Source organism: Nymphaea colorata, unplaced genomic scaffold (assembly GCF_008831285.2).
Source record: "Nymphaea colorata isolate Beijing-Zhang1983 unplaced genomic scaffold, ASM883128v2 scaffold0001, whole genome shotgun sequence".
Classification (NCBI taxonomy): domain Eukaryota; kingdom Viridiplantae; phylum Streptophyta; class Magnoliopsida; order Nymphaeales; family Nymphaeaceae; genus Nymphaea; species Nymphaea colorata.
In genome coordinates, this window is record NW_022204507.1 from 7247878 (window position 1) to 7265719 (window position 17842).

A 17842-nucleotide genomic window follows, 5' to 3' on the forward strand; every position below is an offset into this window, starting at 1 on the left:
GCAATTTCTGTGTGTCACTTAATGCTCATTTTTGTATTAATATTATTTTGCAGATTTTGGGCTTTTATTTCATATGCTTATTTATTTATCCAAAAAATAAAATTCACATGTTTCATCTGACCGATTCAGCAGCCTGACAGATTCGATGGGTTATCTTTTCTTTTTCCAGTATGAATTCTGAACACTTAATTCGTAAGTTCGTTGCAGGGTGAATTAAATGTTCCAACATCAAATTAACTCGTTATGCAGTCACATTGCAGAGCCTCTGGCTACGTGGCAGTATCACTAGAAAATGAAGCTCTTACACAAGCTGAAAAATTAATCCCCACCGTTTCCAAAGAATATAAAGAAGCCTAGTTCTAGTTAAGGAAGAAGAAAATTTTCACTTGTACATGCACAAAGAGAAAACAACCTCTGACTCAACAGTAGTTGGTACTTTGATATTCCAATTCTAGTGCTGGCAAAGTAAAGATTGTCACAGGGACATGCCATTTAACTTTGGTAGCACTATTCCTAAATAATTGCACGAACAGTTGCTTCCGAACAAGAATACCACGAAATGTTTAGATATTTAAAATTAGAGAACTTCATTTTGATTGGTAAATGAAGAAGAACTCATGTCCACAGCAGCTATTATAAAATAAAAGATTGGATTCAATCTGCTAATATTAACTTAGTTGTTTGATCACATGCACCCAAGTATATATATTACCCATAGAAACCAATTTTGCAACAACCAGCAGAATTTTGGTCGATTAAAATATAATCAATGGCCAACCGATTGGATCAGATAGCAAACTGAGCCGAATATTTCGGATCAAGTTCCAACTCGGCCGATTTTACTTGGTCCTTTTTATCATATCGTTCTCATAAAACATGGCGTTATCTGGGGCTTTACCCCACAGGAAAAGACCCCTTTGGAAATACACATCTTTTGTGATGCCCAATAGACATGTTAATCTGCTATATATATATACACTGCTATAAATTGTACATGGTTTCGTGTAGGCATTTTCATTCCATTGCATGGTTATTTTTCCATTTACTTTTCAATTTAGGTTTTTTTTTATCAAATGTCAACCGGTCCATCATGTTAAAATCTTTCTAGTTACAAGCACTAGCTTTTTATTTTACCCACGAGTCAAATTCAGGTGATCTAACGTTTTGTTATTGTTATATGTTTAGGGGACATATATATATATACATACATATTTTGCAATAAACTTGTCAATATGCTGATGATGGTATGCCAACTAGATTAATCTCTGCATTGACAGTGTTTTTTGTTGGAAAACGAATTAAGCACCGGGAAACATATTCTGTTCCTGTCGCTTCCAAGCTAAGGAATATGAAATTAATTAGAGTTAATCCTTTGACTGGGAATATCAGTATATATGAAGCTAAGTAATATTTTGAAGCAGTAATCAGAATAAGCATATTCCTGCAAAACTACAGGCTTTTGAAAACCTGTTGGGTTGTATTGCACATAGTTGGCCAACTTGCTGGGCTGAATTAGGAATTGCTTGAGTCAGCTCGTATCACCTGCAAATCTGGCCACGAGTTAAGGTATGAGCGAGTTAGAACTTGACTCACCCCTAACTCGACCCAACTGGACAAAAATTGTCATTGACTTGCCCAAAATCACACCGACTTGTCTAAAATTGTCTTACTGGGTTGCAGTAAAAATACATTGGAAAGTAACCATTTAGAGAGTTACAGACCTTACTTCATTGATATCCTATAAAAATAGCAACTTGTTGACCCAGTGACTCCGACTTGGTCTTCTACTGATCCGAGTTAGAGTTAGGAATTTGCCAATTATGGTATTACATTTATAAAATAAATGAATAATATTCACAAAGTCAAAGAAATACATTAATTAAACGGAGGGAAATAGTCAGGTCATACCAATGACGTCTTCAAGTAGCACCATCTTTGTGGGACATGACTAGAGTCAAATTGCGTGGTTCAGTGTCGATTATGCTACTCATGGCCTCAATGGACACAGGCTTTTTGTTCCACCACTTTCTTTTTCAAGGTTTCTGCATGCATTTTTTTTTCCTTGTCAATGATCTTTATTGGTGCAAAAAATCATCAGTAAAAAATGGGAACCATCAGTCACAAGTTTACTAATGTGATTGATGTTGTCAAAGAAGCACGTCAATGATATATTTTGCTGAAGTAATTTGCACACGTCAGTTAAGAGGATAATGATTCTCGAGAAAGAATGAGCAAAAGAAATAGCATCCGTTGGGATACCCTTGATTTAATAGTATTCGAGATCTTCAAGACTTGAAAACTGTAGATTTAAGACTAGACTCTTTCCCCTCTGATCTTAAATCCTATTTTTTCTCAATGCAAAGAACTAAAACAAAAGCATGCTACATAAGATCTATATCAAATAATTCATAGATTGTAAATCTAACGCTATCAAATACCCATTAATATGGTAAGTAATTAAGATGGTCTGTAATACTTTGAGAAACTAAGTCTACCTCCCCAGACTTTCACTGACATTAGCTTGTGGAAATCATGTCAACAATAGTTTCCTTTCATGTGTTTGGAAATAGTAACACATTGTTATTGCTTCATGAATTTGTCCCAAAGAATTAGGTCAAATTCATTAAACTTTATAACTACTGTTCTATAAACCCGCCTCATTTTTTTGAGTCACATTATGAGATAATAACAATATATTACTGATGCCAAATGACCCCTTCATGTCGCTAAAGAATATGGGTCATGTATCTCCTCTTTCAGCATGCTGATTTTTTATTTCGCCAGACTTCTAGGTATGCTCAAGGCTATTGAGCTGTGGGCTAGGTTTTTAGAGTTAGCATGAGTAGGTGATTGACTAACCATCCCTTGTCCCAATAATTGACCTAAAATGTTGAAGTTCAAGTGAATGCATAATATACCAAAATTGATATGAAACGAAGACTTCATGTTGGTGTCATTTTTTAAGTCTCGGTTGGATTTTTTATTGAAAGGGGAAAAGATTTGTGATGATGCAGAGCGACTCCTTCTATATTGTCCCTTGGAAACTTAAAAAGCCAATCCTGCAAGAATCTGCTGAATTTCGGCTGGTTAAAATAGAATTAATGGCAAACTGATTGGATATGATGGCAAATTTGAGCCGAAAATTTCGGATCAAGTTTCAACTAATTGGCTGATTCTACTTGGTCATTTTCGTCACATCGTTCTCAAAACATGACGATATATGGGGCTTTTCCCAATGTGAGTGGTCGATCACAGGCTTCTCTTCCACTCTTCCTTTCTCAAGGTTTTTGCATGCATGTTTCCAATTCCCTTCTCAATGTTCTTGCAATTCATGACTAGATCTTCATTGGTGCCAAACATCATCGGTGTCAAAGAAGGGCATGCCAGTGATGTTTGCACATGTGAGTGAAGATGAAAATGACTCTTGCAAAAGAATGAGACAAAAAGAGCATCAGATAATTCATAGATTTTTAATCGGAGGCTATCAAACATCCCCACAATAAAGCTAGATTGATAGTGTCTGTAATACTTTGAGAAACTAAGGCTAACTCCCTGGAGTTTCACTGACATTTGCTCATGGAAAACATGTCCACTGACAGTTCCCTTCTTGTCGCTAAAGAATATGGGTCATGTATTTCCTCGTTCGGCATGCTGATTTTGATTTGGTCAGATTTCTAAGTATGCTTGGCTATTAAACAGTGGGCTAGGTTTTCAGAAATGGAAAGAGTGGGTTATTGACTAACCATCCGTTTTCTAGATTATTTACTTTGAGTTGAAGTTCAAGTGAGTGCATAATATCACAAAATTGAGATGAAACACAAACTTCATGTTGGTGGCATTTTCTACGAAGTAACCATTTCGAGGCATTGCTAACTCTAGCAAAGACCAGTCTATGGCAGAGGATCAATGGAAGGTTTCAAGAGTCTGCTAATCCACATCAAGACTCTACTTCCTCAATGCTGAGAGACATACCTCCAGTCTAAGCCCGTTCTAATGCCTAGTTTTTAGGCCCTCCTCTACATGATGATTTTAATTTCATAAGGTGGTGTTTGATGGCTCTGGGATTATCAATATTTTAGAATTTTAATTTCAGAATATTAATTCTAGAACCCAGTGGAAGACGAACCTTATTTCCTTTTCCAAGTTCAAGTAGTGTTTGATGGAAGATGACTTTAATGCTTATGTTTGATAGACACAAGCAAAAGAATTTGCGACAGTTGAAATATTTTAATAACCAATATTTCTAAAATTTCTAAAAGGCTATGAAGCAATAATCAATAAACTTTTTTATAGAAGAATCTGGTCGTTTTGAAAATCTTTGAGAATTTCAGTGGCCAACTTAAGATGTTTGATACATAATTGGCAAATCCAGTGATCTGATTCGGGAATCATTCGACTCGGGTCAGGGTCATTCATTCACTGGGCCACAGGTTAGGACCCAATTGATACACACCAAGACTCGCTCTTGGCAGAGAATCGGCAGACCCAGTGGTTCATTAACTTGGTTGTGAATTGCCTGAGTCTGACATGATATGAGTGTTTGTGATACTGAATGAAACTCCTGATAAAAAATGATTTTCACCTGGTTTTTTTTTTCTGAAACCAGCATAGAAAATTGTTGCATAGTGAACAAAAAATTGTTGTAGACATCTACATTATATTAGTACCTTGTGTAGGGGCTCGATTTCATGATTTGCAAGTGATAGACGACGAGCTATGGGCAACGACTGCTCGGCACCACACTCAGCCATGTGTCTTTGTCTTTGTGTCTCTCTCTTTCTTGGGCTGTCCCTCTCTCACTCGTAGATAGTCAGTTGGTCTCCATCAGGCTGTGACTGACAGACTGTCAACTAATGTGATGCTGGCAACCCCCAAGAGGTTTAGGGTCGCTAGAAATCTCCCTCTCTCTCCCACTTTCCCCCTTTTTTACAATGGATGCTGGACAGCTGGTTGCATCTCGATGTGAGTCTAATTTTTGGTACCCAAGCTGACCGAGTCAACCCACTGACTTGGTTAACTATCGATTCAAGTCTGACCCAAGTTTGGCAACTATGACTTTGTTGGAGTTTTTGTAGTGGAATGGCACCTTCGATCCCTTCTATTTTTCCTAAGCAAGTGTGCCAACAGAGTCTCCAGGATGAGCGCATGAATGGTAGAAGCACCAAAAACAGCAGGTAGCAGCAGCAATTGAAACAAGAGAACAAAGAGAGAGAGATTGAAACAAAAAGAATATACGAGTTCACTTCTATGAGGCACAAAAACAGGGTAATCTTCCGATTCAACCCTAATTTTGAGTATTGCTGGGCTTATATAACCAGCCTCATAAGTTTTCTCATATGCCCAGTGTGCAGTTTGGGTTATGAGAAATTTGAGGAACAGATAATGTAAAACCAAAATTTGTTTAGAATGAAAATCCTCAGGTTGAAAACCTTTTTGCAAAGTTTATCTCGTAACTGCGAGTGGGCCCCCTCACAATTATGGTTGGAAGGGATATGGCTCATGGCCATTGTCCAACAGACTTGATAAAATATTTGCATCTTTAAAAATTTGAAAGAAGAGTACATCTATTGCAATGCAAACAAAAGAGAAATTGAAGAAGGACAAGGCAACTATTCTTCTATCAATCAATCATACATGCACCTAAAACTAGTGAGTGCAATTGATCCTTTGTACATTCTTTACTTTGTTGCTAGACAGTCTCGCACACTCATCAACTTCTTATGCTCTCTCACACTCAATGATTCATGAATAGTTACTTTGAATAAAGGAAGTGCTAACATGCTGCTCCACAGCAAGTTTTACAAAGGGATGCTATTTTTTGATTAAAATAAGGACCCAAAGGAATTGTTCTTGTGGTGGTTTCCGTTTTTGTAGCCTGTGCTGACTTTTGCGTGGTCAGTTTTAATTTACTTAATTTATCGGTTAAACCCCATTTCATGATCAAATATGGAAAATCTTGTCAAATGAAAAGTTTGGACTGTCAAGTCATTATTTCCAAACAACGGATGATCAAATGCAATATCTAGAGAATGAAAACGGCATAAGTGGATACCCTCGAATCCATTTATCATCTATTTTTAACTGGTTCTATTTATAATGTAAATTACATAGAACAACTAATAGTTTAGGGGTGGAGCCAGGAGAGACTATGTGAAGATTTCAACGTTTATTGTGGTTTAACATGCTCGAGGTGGATCTCCAAGTTTGCCAACCATGCTCGAAAATGCATGGAAAGATACTAAAAAAGCGTTTGAGGCCGTGTTTGCATCAACTACGAACAATTTTGGTCCACAATGCTCCCAATTTTGGGAACACTGAAGAACGTATTTGGGAACATTGTGGAATGGAATTGTTCAACGTTGATGCAAACATGGTCTCACATGTCATCTCAAGTATCTTTCCATGCATTTCTTGGTCAGCTGGATGGCAGGAGTAGCTGGGTGTGTGCTTTTCGCTTTGAAATAAGTTGGATTGGAGAGCATCTGTGATATCAGTGAAGGATATACTGATTGTTCTTTGTTGGAACTTTGTGGTTCTACCCAAGATCTCAACACAAAGCATCAACATGCTACTTTGAACCAGCAACAAACAACACAACGACGCATCAGCACAGAGATAGAGAGAGATATAAAATAGGAAAAGAAACGGTATGATTGAAGGATTTTACAAGTTTGCTTCAAGGAGCCACCTGAGCCAATACATAGGCTACCTTAGCATAAAGTGAATGTTGGGCGTTAGATCTGGCTTCCTTGAATTCCTTGTATGCCCAACTAGGCAGTTATAAGGCTAATACATAATAATCTTTTCAGATGTTGTTGTAACATGTAAGAGGTTGTAACTAACCTCATAGTGGATGAGATCATGAGTCTGGTTCATGGCCGCAACCCAACATCTCTCACTTGGCCATAAGATTGCAACCTGGATTCTCTTTTGCTTTCTAGTTTTGCACACAATAACAAATGCATCAGACAATAGTCTAACTAAAGGGTACATTCACTTTTGGTTGTCCTTCAACAAGACAGCCATTCTTACACAAAATAACTCCTGTAGTTGGCAGAGTTCCAAATATGTAATCATATAACAGCAATATTCAAGTAGGCTCCCACTTTCCAAACATTCACACAATTGTATAATTAGATTGGCAACATACCCAATGGTTATTATGACTTTAAAACATTGACCTCAAAGACTGTTTTAAATTGTATGGGGATTTTTCATTCTGTATTATCCATTTTTCATTCAGTATTATCCTTATTAATATACCCTTGTATAAAAGATTTAACTCACATATGAAGACAATTTTCGTATACAACAGCTAATATCCATGTTATCATGTGTGAATTTATCACTTATTGACATCCAGTTAGATTTACCATTTATTTTGTCAAGGTCAACATGTAGATCCACTAACAAATGAATACAATAACAATTCAAGCATAGCCAAGGAAATCTAGACATTTGTAACTTATTGTCATATGAAAACTAGAGGAATCAAACTTAGTTGGCTATTTTCCTAACTAATCCAAAAATTGATCCATAAGATGATTATTGAACTCACTAATAAACTTTAGTTGGTTCATTACTAAACTAATCTACAGTCGGTTCATTATCAGATTGTTTGTCCAAAGTATCCAATAGATCAAACTTGATAATCAATAGGATAAAAATATTTGCATTCTTCATACAATTTCTACTCATGCATAAAAACATCGTAGACCCTTTTTTTGATCATTGGGTACCGACTACATTTGCATGTACAAACATATTACTCAATTTCTGGATTGCATTTTGACATGTAGTATATTTCTCTAATCATATCGATATGGATCAAAATTAGTTTGGATATCATTATATTCAAGAGTGTTATCTTACACCTCAAGGCAAATAGCGAAATCAAATTCAATCTCAAAGAGGACCTTATTTAGTAGCGTATTAGCATAATTGGTTCCACAAGTAAACAAATATTGTAATATGTTTGGATCTAATATAAACAAGATATGGTTGTTTAACAATTTATCTAAGTATACATATTCAAATATGAATCTAAGTAATATATAAGGTGCATTTAAATAAATAAATAGATCCAATCACTAATGCTATATGAATATAAGGATTCAGATTATAGTAGCATCGATCCAAACACAACAATATCCCCGATATCACTAATATAAATTTAAAATATAAAAGATTGAAATTGAAATATTGTACAATATGATTCAACAACCATACTTGGGTCCAAATAAGAGTCCAATTCTTAAGCAAGGCTAGAGAAATTTTTTTTCTTTACCTTTGAGATGATGCAGATCTGGATCGATACTAATCTATCACATTTATGGACGGCCATAAGTTCAGCACCAGTGTTCAAATTTCAGGTGAAACGTTTGGACCAATCTTATAATTAAACCGTTGTCCTAACCTCAATGGCCAAGGAAATTATTGGTTGGGCCTCTGTGAGGAAAAGCTAACAGTTGTCTCGCAACATGGAAGAATAGAAACCTGTCCTACACAGGTAAGTTATGGCTTTTGAAGTGTATCATCTGGGACTGCATTATCAACTTTCGAATTGGCCTATATTGGCTTATTAGAATTTGTAAGGGGACTATATATATATATATATCTATATATATATAGAAGTATTCATTTCATATTAGTAAACCACATTATAAAATGGAAAAGAACATGCTTAAATTTTGTAGTACTTTGCATTCCAGATTTCCACTTTATTTCATTAAAAATTACTAAAATATGCACAAATTTTCTCAGCTTCAGAAGCTAGCATTTTCTCTTGATTTCAAATAAATAATTATCTTACACCACCGTCAAATGTTTAGACATTATATATATACGCACACATCCTTGGTGCAACAGAATGTCCATAATTTGAAATTTCATTTTGTCCTGAATACATGCCGCTACAGACTGTGGGAACTTTTAAATAACAACTTTAATAAAATTTCAATAACCAAATCTCAATGATAAAATCAAAATAGTTCAGAAACTGAACTTAACCAAGTAACAACCACTATTGGTTAAAGAAATCCTTACAACAACAAAGGAACTACAAGAAAAAAAAAACTCACTAAAGAAGGTCACCCAGTGATCTTTTCATAAAAAGCTCCAACACATGCATGCACCACTCCACACTTGCACACCAAAGATACACGACAATAGGGGTTGCCGGGTGGCTCAGGTCGAAGCCCTTATTTTTATAGGCACGGACGATTGGGTGGTGGGGATTTTCCACCACATTTTATTGATTTTCTATTACTATTACTTTTGGTCTCCCACTGCACAAAAGACAATCCCAGCGCTCTAGAGTCGATGATGAAATGCTACTACACACTTGCACTCTTACCTGCAGCACGACTGGTGGGAGTTGCCACACCCGCACTGCTACACAACTTATGACACCCATACCAGCATCATCCACACCCACACTCCTACACACACAACTGCTAGACGGTGGTGCACTCCCACCCATACTGACACTATCCCTAATGCTCCCAACTTGTTTGACCGCTAGACTGACGACTGCTAAACTGTGCGGCACTCCCATTCCTACCCGCACTATTCGCATTGTAACGCGTCCAATCTGTTACACAACTGGTAGACTGTGCCGCACTCCCACTTATGCTCGCACTGTCACTGTAAGGCATCCAATTTTTTGCACGACTGCTAGATGGTGCCCCACTCCCACTCGTACCCGCGAAATCCACACTGTAATGCGTCCACCTTGTTACACGACTGCTAGATGGTGCCGCACTCCCACCCGTACCCACGCTATCCACACTGTAACGTGTCTGTCTTGTTACACGACTGCTAGACGGTGCCGCACTCCCACTGGTGCCCACACTATCCGCACTCTAGCACGTCGAAGTACTTTGATGACAGCCGCTGGAAACTCCGTGCAATGGATAATACGAAATATGGAATTCCAATACTTTTGGAAGCAGAAGTGCAATTAAGGAAAACAAGCCCCAAGTTTTACACACATCACCCCCACGGCATCGTGTTCTTATCTTAACCTCACCAGTATGCCTTACCGCTCCTCCGCTATTAAAAAAAAAAGTACTAGCCAAGTATGTCAAGTCAATAAGTTGTGATGAAACATGTGAGCAGTATGCAGAAAATCTTGTTGGTACTCATTTTTTAGGCCCATACAGTAATCGAACCCACCTCTTGTGAAATACTCATGCTCAACCTGAATTGTTTGGCTTCTCAACAACCAAGCGAGAATCAAGCTAAATGCAGTTATTTGAGGTGATTTTTTTTCCTCTCTGCAGTTGCTTACAAAATTTAATACAAAATGACGCTAACTTTTTAAGCGTGGCTAGCGTTCTCCTTGATTTAGTTCTTCACACTATATTGAGAAATCTACAATAATATTTCTGCTATTCGTCTTTGCAGGAGGCCTATGATAAAGTGAAATATGCTCATGATATGTGCTCTGTTTAAAACCTCGGGTTTGGGTAATCAAGTGGCATTGTTAGTTCATCTTCTCCATTGCTAAGAACCCCGTCCAGAGGAACCTTTCATGATGTAGGAAAAGCAAAAATTATTACAATTTTGAAGCAGGAGAGGTGCATCGGAAGAATTCAGATTAATGATGCTTACGTGCCACGAGGAAGTTGAGAGAACAGCGTCTGCGTCCTCCTGTTCTGGACTGAAACATCTGATGATGTAAACCCTTCTACAGGGACGATGTCCTTCAACCTCTCTCTAAATCTTGGTCTGTTTGAATCTGAATCCACAAGCTCAAAAACGTTAGGAAAATTGGGCGTATATACACATATCAGATGGTTAATCAAACTCCATATTCAATAGCTAAATAGGGATTTAACTACTCATTTGGCTGCCGGGTCAGCCTAAAAACTAGGCCCTAACGTGGTGCAGTGGGTAGGTTAAAAAAAATATGAGTCTATTTTCAAAACATGGATTGGTTTTGGAATTTTCAAATTTCATTTCTTTTTTCTTTTTTCTGCTGAACTACCTAAACCATAAACTTCTACAATACGTGCAAAATGTTTGACTTCCAATATATGTATGCTCTATTTGTAATTAATTTGATAGATAAAAATGAAATTAAACTGATTAATTTACAAAAGCAATGATCACAATGTCTAGATATCTAAGCTAATCTTTCTTCTTCCTCTTTATGCGGCTAAGGCCTTTTTCTTCCTTTCTTGGATGACAGGTGTTTTATTCCTAGAGAAATATGATCAGATCTAAAAAATGGTCTATACATATCCTGAAATTCTTTCATATTACTACAACAGCTAACATATTTTCTTATAGCTGTCCTTTTCAAGTCATGACATGATTATTTTGTTTATGCTAGTTGGGTTTCTAGTTGTTTCTAATTTTTCGAAGGCTAAAAGTGGCCATGAATATGTAGGATTAACCTAAATGTCTATTTGACAAAAGAAACAGCTTGTAATTGTTCTATGAATATGCCCTTAAAAATATCTAGACAGACTCATGGAACATTCTAATAAACGTGTTTCATGAACCTGTTAATAGAATAGTTTACAAATTGTTTTCATTGCCAAACGGCCCAATCCTATGAGTCACATGTTTTTCATGTCTTGTTTTAGCTGATTTTAGATACCAAAGAATCAACTACCCCTTTTTTGCATGGCGAATTAAGGAGACTCTTAAAATGTTTATAGCCTAAAGGTAGAGGATACAAGTGAAATCACCCAAGCAGGCTGGGGTGGAACAGGAGAAGAGTAGAAGGTTGCTATCGAGTTTTCTTGAGTCCAGCCTAATGGGGTCCGAATCAGTGGCGGGGCCAGAATTTTTTAGCCGTGGGCACTTGAATTGGTGACACGTCTATCACCATTTTTTCATTGTTTTTTTCTTAACCGTCTATCATGATAGAACGAACGGCTTTGCTTAAATGAAGATGACTCTAAAAAGTCAGAGTCACCATTCAATTCTCTTATATATAACATTTTCATAGAAACAATGCACTTTTTGTTTTTGAAACCTAAATAAAAGTGTAATTCACTTACCAAAAGCTAGTTACGTGCACAGTGCACAGCCCTTTAAAAAAAGTCAAGTGTACCTTCGCCCACTTGTATTGGGCCCCTCGCCCACATTTGGGGGTACTTGGCATGCGCAAGAGCCTATGCACAATGCGTTTGTGCAAAGGTCTGTCAATATAACCAGATTTGCTCGCTTACCTACACAATCCTGGTGCTGGGTGGGGCACCTCCTCCAGGATAGTCAATAACTATTGAAGGATCTTGCCTGCAGATGTCATGCTCGGTATTGAGGTAGACATCAACTGCAAAACAGGTCCGCAAAAGTATTTGAACCCACCGGTAGCGATAGATATTGAACAAGAAGAAGAAGAAGATGAAGGAGAATTCACAAGGTGAAATGGCGATGGCAAAGGTGATGCAGACATGGTAGCAGCTAGGGGGAGACCAGTAACACGGAATAGAGTGCACGGACAGATGATGATACCTGTTAACTCCACCGACTGTGCTTCGTTGTTATGCATGGTTTGTGGTGAACAAGTTATGATCCCTGTTCAATATTTGCGAGCCTAAATCCCTTCTAGCCAGCTGTTGTCTGTCCAACCACAGCAGTTGTGTTGTGTTTTGTGCATGTATATATATACATGTAAAGCTAACCATAAACTGCTTTGCACGTTTAATGCATGAAGTCAATACCACAAAAACTGTGGGCACTTTCATGTCAAGGGGCCTTTGCTTTGACACTGTCAGGGAAGCCACCTATCAAGGGAAATAAGAATGGCCATACCTCTATATATATATATATATATATATATATATATATATATATATATATATATATATACACACACATACATATATATATATATTATTGATATATAAAATTGTCATTTCAGTCATCCTATTTAATATATACGCAACTCTTTCTCAATAGTTATAGCATACCTGGTCAGGCTAAAGACTTATAAAGGGGCAAGTCTCTAGTTGGATTTTCATGAGCATCATGCCCTCATGCCTTAAGTACTGGGATGCAGTAAGTAAAGTTGCAGGGTACACCAATACCATCACTGGTATGGACACAGCTTAAGACCTTAAAGCTTGGGAGAATGGTCAGCGGGCTTTGAACTTCTTTTCCTGAGGTTGGTGGTTAAATTTTTGCTCACCTGAACATATGCATACTACTACATACATATATATACATATATATATATATATATATATATATATTATATATATATATATATATATATGGTGGTGCCAATATCGTTGTTTGAATCGCACTGTTCAAATATGCCAAAATCAATTTTTGTGACCGATAAGTTCGCCGCCTGTTAGTTAATGTTGGTTTTTTTGTTTAAAGAATACTATTTTAATGGTTATTCGCTTTTATTTCATATGCTTATTCATTTATACCTTTTTCTGATTCACAAATTGAAGCGATCGAGTGATCTGCCTGACCGATTCTATTCTTTCTTGATTGGTTTCCACCGCGAAATATGAACACTTAATTAAGTGCGTTGCAGTGCCACATACTGAATGGGTATGGATTGGTGTGCCTTGTAAACCGAAAATCCCCATCGGTTCCACAAGCATAGAAGAATGCTGATGTGCTTGAAGTACTGGTTGCATTTGGATGGATTTTACAATTGCTAAATTCTTATGAATCTTCAAGACAGCCGAACGCATCCGGACCTAAGAAAGAAAAAAAAAAGTCATAGGGACATACCAATTTTGTATCATAATTCCTAATTAATTACATGAAGAGCAGATTGGGGGGCACAAATATGACAAAATTAATGTTGAAATATTTAAAATTAGAAAACTTCATTTTGATTGGTAAATGAAAAGAAGTCATTTCCACAGCAGCTATTATAAAATATAACATTGGATTCAATCCACCAAGAGTGATGTAATTTAGTTGACAAATATTCGTGAAACCCAAGCCTAAGTTGGGTCTTTTACCTGAAAAACAAAAATTTATTATGATTTGTGTAGGCATTTTCTTTCTATGCCATGGTTCGCTAGTTTTTTAATGTAGTTTCTTGTTTCTCATCACACGTCAACCAATCCATATCATATCTCAAAATCTTTCTACTTACATGCCGGCACTAGCACTTAGTTTATTTTGCCCACAAGTTCAGGTGGTCTGACGTTTTAGTATTGCAGTATGTTTCGAGGCCTATACCCACACGATAGAGATCTTGGTATGCCAACTAGAATAATAATCTCTGCCTTGGCAGTGTTTTATATTGGAAAGCTAATTAAGCACCTGTTCTGTGTTTGTTGCTCCCATGTGGAATGAACAATATCAACAACTAAGAATCCAGACATTAAAATTTTAATCATAGAGTTACTCATTTGACTGGGAATGCCATGAATATGAATCAATTTGGATCATTGCACATTCCAGCAAAAGTAAAGGCTTTTGGAAAAATCCATAATCGCAGGCAGGTTCAGGGGTTGGAGACCTTGTTTCTCTTGCATGAACAGTTTTAAAGAATAAGAAATAATATTATAAAATTCAAAGATATACATTAATTGGAAAAAGGAAAATAGTAACGTCATGCCAACAGCATCTTTGTGTGATGTGAGTCGAATGAAATAGTGTGTATTCATGGGCTACGCATGTTAGTGGTCCATCACAAGCTTTTCTAACACCTCGTCCTTGCTCAAGTTTTCCTCATGCTTGAATTTTATTTTCTGTGTGTTCTGAAATTCATGACTACCACAAGAAAAACACTCTACTAATGCCCCAAAAACATCAGTCAAAATACGGAAATCATTTGTAATTGATGGCAGAATCAATCAAGCTCATAATGGTTCAAGGGGACACGTTACCTCTGGGCTGGAAAGTACAATCTTTCTAGCTATATATTTATCATGTATGCTCTGTCCTGTTATTATTATGTGGACACAAGAAATAACTAGATATATCATTACACTTTCAATGCTACCAGATTAAAATGTGGAACACTGAACAATATACTTGAGCACGTAAAGACACAGCAAACTTTGAAAAGTTCAGATATCAAAAGATTTACAATGAAATTTGAGCAACACTTGTTTGTAGAAAATTTGGACCTCGGATAATTTTAATTTCTCTAGATCCAAATCTGAACAATAATTTATGATGACAAAATCTGGCAGGGTCTCGGTGTCCCAAAAAATTCTAACAACATATTGGTAGAATCCCGTTATCAAAATCGTGAATTTCATCAAGCAACACACTTAATAATAGACCACTGTTATTCATAAAGTGCTTGCAAAGTAACACAATACTTAAGTGGACTTACTGAGCTTCTGTTGCTAAGCATGTTTCCCACGAGCATCGAACCTTCACTTGATGCGCACACTAACTCAACGACTTCACTAGTTCTCAAAGTGAGCACACAGGCACCTTCACATTGACTTTCACTCAGCTGAATTCAATCCACACCAGAATGACCAGCACCCCTACTTGTAGTGAGAAGATGTCGGTGGTGGGAAAGCAAGAGAGAACACAAGTTCTTTCGACTCTTCTAAAGAGTCGGTGATGAACTGCTACAATTTTCCCTCATTACTGTCTCTTTACTTAATAACACCTACAACTCTTCTGAACTTGGTGAATGTCTGCATTAGCTGCCCCTTGGTGAATATATGAGCAAGCTGATCTTCTAAAATAATTTATAACTATATCTCAACTCTCAGCACTTTTTCTCTGATATAGTAATGTTGCACTTCTATATGTTTTGTCCGAGCAAAGAAGATGAGATTCTCTCCAAGTCTAATATTACCTTCAGTATCTCAGTAGAGTCACACTATATGATCTACATCTTGTTAAATGTTTCCAGCTATGGCATTAGTCAAATACATTTTGGTGTTGCTTGAGATGCAGCTATATATTCTGTTTCTGTTGTGGACAATGAAAATACTGGTTGTCTTTTGATACACCATGAAATTGCCTCACTTCGAAGACTAAATGTTCTATTTAGTAGTCTACCTACGAGCCAACAAATCTCAAGCATCATCAGCATCACAATGACCGATGACTTGATGAGCTGATCCGCTTCGTAGAGTATACCATAGTGAGTAGTTTATTTAACATACCTTATTATTCATCTCACTGCTTCTAAATGCAGCTTTGAGTCGCAAGAATCTACTCTTAACACTAACTACGTTGCAATGCTTGGTCTTGACAATGTTAAGTATGCTTGCCTTCCTCAATGTGCAGACATAGTTTGACTTATTTATAGATCTAAATCTTCCAAGCTGTTCCATATAGATTTCATAGTCAAACTCTTCATGCCAAAAGGCATTCTTCAGAACCATTCGCCTTAGCTTCCAAGATTTGGTTGCAACGATAACTATCAACACATGTACATATGTGACCTTAGCAACAAGACTGAAAGTCTTTTAAAAGTCAATACCATACTGATATGAAAATCCATTCGTGCAGACGAGCCATGTATCTACCAATTGAGTCACTTGTCTTTCTTTTTATTTTGTCAACCTACTTGGAGGTAATGGGTTTTACTCTTGCAGCTTTAGTACAAGTTCCTAGGTCTTGTTTTACATCAATACCTTCATCTTGTCTTTCATTGCAGCTTACCATTTGTCAACATATTTTGTTTGTTTGAAAGTTGCTAGCTCGATCTTCAATAGGATGACATAATCTTCATCAACATACTTGGAATTTGGCTTTTGGACTCTTGTTAATCTTCTTAATGTTGTAGGTGTCTCTTCTTTCTTTTTCTTTCTCTTTACTTGGCATCTGCTGGTACATTATTTGGATGTGTTGTGGCAAGGCAGCACAATGGGCATCACAGCAAGAGAACACCATGATCAACAGACCTTGGCATTTGCCCTCTCTCCAACATCTGAGTTACAGTTGGTTGGAAATTGGACCTACATCTCAAGGTGCCGGTGAATGGTAGAACCCTTGAAGAAATGATGGAGAAATACAATAGAGGAGAAAGAAAATGTGAAAAAATGGAAAAGAGAGATGAAAACGAAAAGTGATCGGATTTTATAATGTCTTAAATGAATTATGAAATCGCACCAAAGAATTACTTCTACAACAGAGTACCTTACTCTTTTCATAAGACAAAAATAGGTCTAGAAACGGACCTATTCGTCCTAAACATGGCCACCAAGTTTGAAGCAAAGCTAGTGATACGCTTTGGTGCATTGTGAGCTTGCCGAGTAAGTTAAGAGGTCGTTTGACAAGTGTTCCTCTAGATAGAACAGACAAGACGTCTTGTCTACCACATCTCTGTCCCGTCATCCTGTCATCGGTATTCTTTGTTTATTGTTTGATGGTTTTAGGAACAGAACACCATGTCCATTCTAACCAGTTTTTATTTTCCTTCCTGTTTGTCTTGTCTGTCCTATTATATTTTGCTGATGTTTGATTTGTGTTTTGTGCATTGTGTATGTTTTGTTCAGTGTTTGCATCATATATAGTCTGTTATGTCCGTTGTTTGATAACAAGAACACTATCATCACAAGACCCATCATTGTTTGTACATCATATTTATCATATAACACTATCTTTGTGAGATTTTCTGGGGCTACAATGCAACTGAATGCATTACATTCCAGTAAAAAAATCTCAAATCACAAAAACTTCTGTGATAGTGATATGAAACTTGAATACTAATTTCAATATTATGTGAATTTTGAAGATAGAATACAAAGGTTAAACTTTTCCGAGGAAAAAAAATGGCCTAGTAAACTACAAAATTTTTAATATACAAGCAGCAGAACATAGCTTGTTCAGACAGATAACATCAAAACTCTCAAGACAATGCATGTCTAAACAAAGAAAGATATTTTCTTTATTTTCCACCATCAGAACTTGGCTTCTGATTAGACTGCTG

At 36.8% G+C, this 17842-nt stretch overlaps 1 long non-coding RNA gene across 1 annotated transcript; it reads right to left on the minus strand.

Annotated features, from left to right (window-relative positions):
* Positions 1–1632: 1632 nt before the first annotated feature.
* On the minus strand, positions 1633–9282 carry LOC116267893 (uncharacterized). The gene is made up of 3 exons (XR_004175688.2): positions 9081–9282; positions 6844–6937; positions 1633–2042 (listed from the first exon to the last, which is right to left on the minus strand). It is a non-coding gene; the product is annotated as an uncharacterized LOC116267893 (long non-coding RNA).
* Positions 9283–17842: the final 8560 nt, after the last annotated feature.